Here is a 10,075-nt window from a genome sequence, read left to right as displayed (position 1 = left end):
AGATCTAATGAATAAGTGACTCAACAAACACCCATCACAATTATTTCTATTTGCACCCTCAAATGCTCCTCGCTCCAGCTGCTCGTCAGGCAGAGGAAGCCTGTCATTCACTCCTTTGTAACTCTACCCATTGTGCAAAATCTCTTTTCTTCTACTGAGAAACCCCTTATTTTGGTCTTATGGAGAAACCTTTAAGAGCTGAGAGAGGGAAAGGGAGCCTTTAGCTCAAAACAAAGAGAAATAGGGCTCCTGCCAGCAGGACACTAACAAGTAAATGACAATTTCTGTATTTCTAGGGTCTGAGAACAATCTCTGTAGGCAGTGTCAAGCCCTGTGTCAGTTCCCTGCCCTTGCAGCCTACCACAATAGATCATATCTGCCTGGGAGAATAAAACCTTCCTTCTCCAGAAAACCAGCTCAGCTAGCTCCCAGGCTTGATGTTCCCTGGCCCAGGCCATCCGGTGTGCTACCCCTCCACAGCGCTGAGGCTGGCTGACTGCCTAAATAACAGCAGTTTTGGCTGTGCTGAAACAATCCAGTACCAATAATGGCAAAGGCAAGGTGTGGAGTACATGCCATGTGGACTCTGTTTAATGTTCTGGACCATTTAATGTTCTGCATTAATAGTCACTGTACTGTAAAATGAGGTAAGGTCTGCAACAGATGGGAACATGACTTGAATTTGTACTGCACCTTACAGCCCCAGAGAAGACCAAGGATGGCTGCACTAAGGCAAGTCATTTAGTGTCAGAAACTAAGCCAGCTGCAGGGAACTCTTTCTCTAAGCTTTCTAGGCAACTCCTCTTGATTGACTGGGAGGAGAGAGGAAAAATCACTTCTGTACATGTCCATTAAAGCTGTCTCCACAAAGGCCAGGAGGAATTTTCTTCCAAAGAAAAAACAGAAAAAGAAAAAGAGAAAAAACAAAAAAAGTAGCTAGCTCACTCACAAAGTGGAGAAATTCCAGAGAGAGCAATTCTGACACATGAGCCCTCCTGCACCCTATGGGCACATTGCATATGAGTGGAAAGCTCATTAGGAATTGAATGTACCCAGCTGATACAATATGCCAAGACCTTTTTCAGAAGCATACCTGGGGAAGTCACTGCACCTGTGCCTTTCAGGACTTCCTCTGAACCATAATTCAGAGTCATCCAGAGAAGTCTTCTTTTAGCATTTTTCTAATGACTCTAATGACATTTTTCTTTAATTTCTGGACAACCATATTTTTAAGAGAAGAGAACAATTACAGAAGAAACAATGAGGTATATAATCTCAATTACTGCTTATAATATGCTGTTCTAAATGCAGCTTGAGTTCTGTGAAAATGCACTGCTGGGACATCTCCAGTGATCAATGCCATTTCCTAATCAAGGGAAACATCAATTTTTCCCAATTCATGTAAGAAGGAACCTCCTGTTGACTTCCAAGAGGATTGAAAATTTTTGTATTCAGACATCAGTGTAAAAAGAAGATTTAGAAAAAAAAGCTTTCAGAGCCCTTGCAGTGAAATTCGTCAGTGAGATAAGCAAGAGTTCCTCCTTTATATGTCCCAACAAGCATTCTTTCTTTTTACATGGTCTTGTAGGACATGTTTCATAATCATTCTTTGATCATTCTTTGGTACAAATAATTCCCTTTCTTAATTACTACAAGGCAGTAAATAAAAGAATAGCCCTTTCTGAAGTAAGAGCATCTAGAAATGTAGGAAGTGTTCTTTTATTATGGAACTGACCTCTTGTTTAGTAAAAACAAGAAGATCATTTATTACAAGTGATCCTTTGCCAACAGCCCCTGTGCCTGTTGCCAATTTCAAACACTTTATGATCTCCCTCAAGAAAGGCTTTGTACTCTTTCCCACTCATTAGAAGATGGCTATTATAAATAGCACTTCCAGCATTAATATTAAATACAGAAAGAAATACGTTGAAAACTGAGTTATGGCTGTAAGGCAAACTGATACAAGCCAGGAAATTTGTAAGCTAAATCCAGCCCTTAGCTGGGGCTGTTGTGAAAACAGAGAGGTGGGAGTTAGCAAGGTGCCCAGGGAGAGTGCAGAGTGTGCATTTCCTGGCTTTTGTCAGACTGTCAAAACAGCAACCTGACCCAAACATTAGATTTGCCTGTTGAAAAAGGGTGTTTCATGCAGGAAAGAGGGAAAGGCACACCCGCCTACCTTCCTGTTGTGCTTCCCAGGATTCAGGGAGGGATGGCACGTGACCACAATGCCTGCCCTGGCCCCCAGGGACAAGAGAGCATGAACCCACCAAGTTGGTGATCCACCAACTCCCAGGATGAGCACCTCACAGAACATGCACTTGGGGATGTCCCCTGGGTAGTTAATAGTTTTATTTGTTTGGTTTATCCTCACAGAAAAAAAAAAAAAAAAAAAAAAAAAAAATTGAGATCTTAATTGTGGGCATACCAAAATTCTCTTTGTCTTCACCTCATGAGCATCACAAGGTTTTTCAGGTGGAAGGCAGGTGTGCAGGCTGGGTTGAAGGAGACAGCTGTGTTGCCCAAGAGAAAATTGACTTGTCAGGCCAAAGCATCTGCCAGGGCTGGCATGAGGCACACCGACCCCTCTAGACACCCTGGTGTAGCACAAGTGACAGAACACCCTGTTCTTCCCTGGCAGAGGACACTTGGGAACCCACCATCCCTGATGCTGGAGCACAGTCTGCAGCTCGGCAGCAGCTCTGTGCATTCCTGAGGGCTCAGGAAGCCTGTCCCTAGCTGGCTAGGGGCACCAGCTTCGCCCCACAAGTGCTCCAGCAGTGTGCCAGTAGCTCAGGGAGGCAGAAAAAAGGTGATAAATGTTCAGCCTGATAAATGTTCATTTTGTCCAAAAAGCGAAATTACTTTGATGAATATTGACTTGACAGTCATTATTGTAGCAGATTTTCCCAGTAGGCAAAAAGACAAACTGAGGGGGATGGGAACTTACCTAGAAATATTTTTGGTTTTATGGAAACAAGTTTTCTTGTTCCCATATGGAAGTTGTATGTGTAAAATCAGGGGGTTCTGGTATTTTTTCTAGATCAAGAAGGTGGCAGCTAATCTCTAATTGCCCAGGAAAGGGGAGGAAAAATATCTTGGCCTAAATCTTTTTCTTTTAAGCAACACATTTGGGGAAAAAAAGTTTCAGTATCATAACTAGTATTGATTTAAACTAGGTTAATTAAATGGCTTCATACCTCATATAATTAAAACCACACTGTACATAGTTGTATTGATACTAATTCCTGTCAGTTCAAGTTAAATTGAAAAGAGGTTGAATCAAGCTGTGCTTGGGCTGTTGGTGCAGCTTTTTGGACCAGTTTGGCAAGCACACCCATCTCCTAACCAAGTGCAGATCTCATACAGCATACCCTGAGGTCACAATAAATATTTAATTGTATGACTTGTATTTCATCTGACTCAGGAGGCTGACAGAAATACAGGTGGTCAGCTGAGCACAAGCTGAGAGAAAACAGGTGAGTCAGCCTCATGCTGAAGTGTTAGCTTATTATTCCATGATGCCTGATCTTTGAAGGAATACTTATTTTATAATGCAGGAGAAGAACGACGAGACTGCTTATGGAATTAAAAGTTCTCAGCTTCTAATTAGAAGGAGAATAATTGCATAGTCATTTGTAGGGATGTTTGTAATTTATTTCATTTTCAAGACAAGTATATTTGTGCTGTATAATTTTCATGCATATGCCAACCAAAACAGGACACTTTTTTTCATTCCTTGTGCTATGTTTTCCTTCACTTTAACCCTCTATTGAATCCACCTGGGATAAAAAAACACATAACAAAGAAATACTCAGCTTTGAAAACAACAAAATGGAAAGCTTAGGATGTTTCAGAATTTTCCGTATTTTCTTTGGTTGGGTTTTCTTCCTCCTCACATAGCCTGTTATTCTTTCAAGTAGTGCAAACTCACTTCTTCAGCTGTCATTTATATATTTCATTGGTGCTTTTCAGCAAAAAAATAAAGAAGTAAATAAACCAATGATTGCTTCAGAATTCCATTAAAATCTTCTAACCATTTACTCATGGCCTGGCGCCTTTTCTTTTGGTATTTTAGGTAAGAAAAAGAAAGTCCCCTCTACTTTAGGCTCTAAGTCTACATTAGAGACAGTATCATCTAAGTGCAGATTACATCAAAGATCAGACTTAATTAATTTCAGAATTATTTATTTAAATGCAAGTTTTTCATTGGCAAGCTGCCACTGAAAGACCTCAAGAGGAACATGGAGACAACAAGGGGAATTCCATTATTCCCACCCCACAACCTCTTCTGGGCACAGGACCAACACCAAGAAAATAAACTAGTCACCAAATATAGCACAATGGGCTTTTTCCTCCTTAATTACCCCTAAAATTCCCAGCCGAGCACACAGACCTCACACAGGATTTCTGTGCTATGTATCAGCACCGGTTCAGCTGAGTGATGAACCCCAGAAAAGAAAACGCTTCATGACGGAGCTGCTGACACAGCAGAGAGCATCCCCGCACACCGGTGCGGTTTCAGAGGGGCCGGTTCGCCCCCATCCCCATCCCCATCCCCATCCCCATCCCCATCCCAGCCCAGCCCGAGAGGCGTTTCTCCCTTTGAAAGCTGCCTTTTGTGTCTCACACCCCGATGGGCTGCTCCTGGCCAGGCCGTTTGCTCTTCTTTGGAGGCTTCTGCTGTTTCCTACATCAGATGGAATTTACCTTCAAGTAATTATTTGTTCTGGGAGCTTTGATCTCCACTTCCCTTGTAACTGCAGTGTAGTCACACTTTGAACTACAACAAAGTACCAATTTAGGGCTCTTGCTGAAAACATCATAATAGCTAATCCTAACAAAAAGGTGTTAATTGGTCTCCTGGTGATTCTAAGCCGAAGTCACAATAGGTTCTTATATTTGTTTACCACCACTGTATTTCCTCCTCATCCCAGTAAAAGTGCACTGGCAAGCTTGTGGCTTCTCAGCTTACGATTTAGGGCAAAACCCAAGTACATATCCGGGTCAGAGGAGCAATTCTGGCCCAATCTGATGGCACTACAGACTGGTAGCTTCAGAGTCAGTCATTGGAGACTGCCTAGTCTAGAAGAAGAAGTAAAAATTTGAACAACTCCAAAACTATTTCTGAAGCATAATAAGGCCTCTGCATAAGATGAAAGCTGTGTAATACATTCAAACCTTTGGCCCTGATATAGAAATCATTGACATGGAGAGGAGCATTATTCTTTACTTTGGAATCTATCTTCTCCTGCTCAGCACGAAGGAAATGTTTCAATAACTCAAATTAATGAAAGTGGCTCATCATTCTGGACTGCACTAATAGATTTTCAAAACTTTTTTTTTCTTTTTGTCTTGCACAAATAAGTCACTTACTTTTAATGTAACCACTGAATTTAGGTCATATTCAGATACATACATCTGTCTCTCAAGAAAAAAGTGACATATTTGAGTGAAGACACTGAAAGTGGATATTTTCAAGCCTTCAGGCTGTTTCTTCAGTGTTCTCAATGGAATGACAAAAGAACCAGATGGAACAGCATCTTCAGTGCTTAGAGTGCATATTTGTGGAGTGCACACGAGTCTGCTGTTCATCAAAAGGTTAAGTGTAAGATAAACATGAAATGGTGCAGGACATCAGGGTCCAATCTTGCTATTCTGACTTCCTATGGACATTTCTGCAGTCTCAATGAGGAGGAAACTGCCACCTCTTCCTCCCACTTTTTCATTTGGTATTTTCACAGGCAATTAAAAAAATTTTACTAATTTCTGCTCAGCCAGCTCTTCCCAGTGACCAGCTCTCCCGAGGTGAGTTTTCCTTACATCCTCTTCCCGTGATTACAGCACTTCAGAGTCAAACACTTCAAAAGTCCTGCTGAAAACACCAGGAGAGCCAATCCTGGCTCACTGAGGACAGCTCTTGAACCCTGACTGAACTCCCAATTCCTCCTGGTGTATAGGGATGCAGATTTACTGCGGCACAATTGCTGTCAAGGTACATCCCTGCAAGAGCACTTCACTCCTGAAGACCTGCACAGCCTTCCTGCTGAGAGCCTGTCCACCGTGCCCAGCCCACGTGGAGAGGGTTTGGTCCCCAATGACAGCCCTTCCTCCCAGCCAAAGGCTGCCCTTCCTCTCTCTCCTCTATAGAAGCAAGATACGCCTGAATTCCTCAAATTGTCTTGGTAGATGTCCCATACTGTGCAATGCCTCCACAGTGCTCTGCTGCATGGAAAATCCCACTAAGCCTGTGGATGAGCCGAAAAATTATATCACCGTGACGTACTTCAAACTGCCTCACAAGCATGGGAATTCAGAAGGGGAATATTGGCTGTGAGATAGGAAGCAGTGATCAGCAAGTGTGATGGGAAGAGAGTGATCTATGTACAGGATCCAGGCTGAAGGAACGGAAATATTTATTTTTGCTATGCTGCAAGCAATGATCTCATATATCCTAACCAAGATCAGGTACTGATACTTTTCGATCAGTAAAGGCCTTTGTGAGTTGTTAAACATATGCATTGCAAACAGCTAACCCAGGGTAGAGTGAAATGGCAGTCCTGAAATGAAAACACCACTACAAGGGTTTATGTCAGAGAAAACTTTGTTTTTCTTTTTCATGTTTGTTTTGCATGACTTTCTAGATTCTCCTGAATACAATCCAGACCCCTGGCAGCTGCAAGCTACAGTCTGAGGCACTGATAAATTTATATTCCAAAATATATGCAGTATTCCATTTTGTCTCAATGGCCCCTGTGAGTGAGGGGAGGGTAAAAAATCTGTCTGATTTCCCAGTGATGTCACAATTTAGAGCCTTTGCATTTTACCCTTGGCGAAGCTGACAGTTGCTCTGACCATGTTTTTGTCTTCATAGTTAGAGTTTGAATCCATGCCTTCATTTTCTAGCTCCTACAGGCTGGTTTGTTCTCAACTACTTTTTCCATGTTTTTGTTTAGGTTTTTGGGGGGATTTTTAAATCTAATCCCATTAGATAATTAAACATTACATGTAAATTTATTGTGTGATAGTTGTTAGATTCGGACTTCTTTTTGTTTCAGAGTTTGATTTGGGGTGGGGGTTTTGTGTTTTAAAAGGGAAAAAAGCCAACAATAAAGCTTTTAGAATAAAATATCATCCCAGTGGTCCTGCTCCCAGGATATTTATAGCCCCACCTTCCTAGGAAAACAAGGGGGTTTACAAGAGCAACTTGATACTGCAAATCTAATCATAACCATAAATCACACTTAAAAGTTACATTTCAGGATTATGTAGGTTTAGCAATGAGTCTGGGCAGTAAAAAAGAGTAAAATTCTTGCTATGACAGGTGACCAGCTGAAGTTAAAAACCTTTGTTTTCAAAGTGCAGTTCTTAGCTGGGAAAACGGGTCTCTACTGTATCTTACATAAACATCCTCTTGCGCGTTATGTGTTTGCAAAAGTCAATCACAGCACTTTTTTCCTCATCTGGGTACTTCAGGGTATGTGTTTGAAGCCCACAGCTCATACTACAGCATGAAGATGCAAGGAGGGGAATTAAAACTATATGATTACCTGGAGAAGAATGAAAATGACTGAGGCAAGTTTTTTGCTGTTTTAACTGTGTCAAAGTCAAAGTTAGCAAAGAATTTTAGTCGTGTCTGAGGCTTAGAATCAGATAGTTTCCTTTGCTGAGGAAAAGGGATTCTGGTAGTAAGACTTCATCTTCAGCTACTTTGATTGATTTACCTTAATTGATGAAAACAATACAAGGGAACCATATGTTTTATGGCTGCTGGCAGCCCTCAGTAGGTTCATCCTGCCAGGGCATACAGAAAGGTAGGAGTCTGAGGCTGAGGCAGGGAAAAAAGGCTCAAAGAGAGTAAACAGTAGTTTAGTGCCACTCACAAAGTTTCTGAGAAAACAGTCCTTGTTTGTGTTCTGTTCAGAATCAAACACACACTTCAGCCAGACCCTATTCTCACACTTCTTCACAGGACTTTCAGTCTTAACCAGAACTATGCTTGTTTGTTAAAAAAAATTCCTTCGTTTTAATTGCTGATATCTCCTCAATCAATCTGGAGCAAAAATCTGGTGAAAGTCAGCAGTAAACAAAGGCATAACCAGTTGCAAAGCCACTAATAATGCATTCAGATTTTTTGTAGTGCTGTTGCAGTATGTGTCACTTAGACACCACAGTCACAGGCATGGCAGATATCTCAGGAAATTATCCCTCTGTGATCTTCTAGTCACTGTTCAATTTCTCAGCTGAAGAAGAAACTCAGTCTCTCAAACCACACTTCCTCTAAAAGTACTAACCTAATTAAAATTACAAAATATTAAAAAATAATTATCTTTTCAGAGAGTTATGCCCAGAAATCTGCAACTGAAAATCTGTAAGAACAGGCTGTATTCTTTCAAGTGTCCTAGCACTTCCAGCTGCCATCATAGTAATTCAGCATTTCTGGTAAAAGACAAGTGAAAAATTATAGAGATGTAAATTCCCTGTAATTTATACCATATGGTAAATTAAAAACAAATCTTTAAAAATTAAATTATTATTGGATTGGTTCTGACTGGCATGCTTCATCCAATCTCTGAAAGCCTGTGGCTTATAATATGGCTATTAGTCTGCATATTGCTATTTCAGAATAAGGAAAGAAACCCTATTTTATTTTAAGGACAGTATCTGGTGCAAGGCTGGATATAGTCTGTATGGACAATGTTTGAAGAATTCCACAATTCAGAATAAACTTTAGGCCAAAAAGGGCATTGTTTCCCAATACGTGATTCTTTCATAAAATTTGCTTTTCCCTCCTTCCCCCCTACACACCAGAGTGTTCTCATATCCATATTCATCATCACCTCCCCACCTTTTTATATACATTTTGCTTATGTCCCTTTCCACTTTGTTGCAATGTCCTTGCTTTATGGAGTTTTCCTAGTCAACAGCACAGATCTCAAATATGGGTCACACTCAGCCTGCAGTTAATCTGCCTTACCTACATTGCCACTTAGGAATTCCAGGCTCCCCCAGTTTCCTTAGCTAGACCACAACAAACCCCCTCAGTTCTTCCCCATGTCCCCAGTCTCCTGCAGGGATAGTCTCAGCCATCCCTCTCTCTCCTCTGCTCCCTACAGGATCTCCAACATCCCTCCACGCTATCCCACAAGCCCAGCCTCAGCTGCGCACTGATATTTGCCAGGGAGCAGTCTGCCTGCACCACAGCTGGTGTGGAGCCAGCCAGGCACTAGCTGGTATGCATGTGGCAATGGGCCTGACCACCCAGGATTCCAGGGATTCAGAGAACGAGGTGTGCACCAACAAGCCTGGCTCCTCTCAGTGTGACATACTGCCTACCAGATACCTGGCAGATTGGCAGAGGCAACCGATGGCACCAAGGATGGCATCCCAGGCTCTGCTGCTTCTGACAGGCCCCATTCAGTGCACCAGGAGTGTTGCCAGCTGCTTGCATGGAAAGTGGGACTGGATCCAGAAGAACAGAATGGGTGCCAGCCTCCCTTTCCTGTGATGTTACCTTTGCACAGCATGCCTATAATCTGACTGCACCTCCCAGCTCTGCTCTGTGCCCTTGTCCTTGGAAGGTACACCAAGCACAGCCACAGAGCTCCTTCCTCAATGCCTTTAGAGAAGTCTTCTGTAGCCTGCCCGCAGCCACAGTCTTCCTTGTCAGGATGTAAAGTAAAGTCAGAGCCTGGGGGTTGGGATGCAGGGAACGTGAGTTCCTTGTCATTCTGAATGTTCTTCCACGAGACACTGTGCCTGTCTGCTTACCTACATGCCTCTGCTATCTCTCTAGCATCCAGAGAGATATGGGAAGCTTTATGGGAACAGCAACTATCTTTTCATCCTGTACAGCATCAAACACATCCTGCTTTCCTGCCCAGGATCACAGTGACTAAAAGAGGGTCATTAGCAATCCAGCAAAGTCTTACCAGACATTTTGTTTAAAAACAAAATACCTGAAATTAGAAAGGAGAGGCTTTGCTGTCATAAATTCAACTGAAAATTTGCTCTTCCTTTGGGAGAATTGCTTACAATGAAGAAAGGCCATTTGATGACATTGGGGAGTGAGCCCTTT

This window comes from Melospiza melodia, chromosome Z, assembly GCF_035770615.1.
Source record: "Melospiza melodia melodia isolate bMelMel2 chromosome Z, bMelMel2.pri, whole genome shotgun sequence".
Lineage (NCBI taxonomy): Eukaryota > Metazoa > Chordata > Aves > Passeriformes > Passerellidae > Melospiza > Melospiza melodia.
This window is presented reverse-complemented; position numbering follows the sequence as displayed.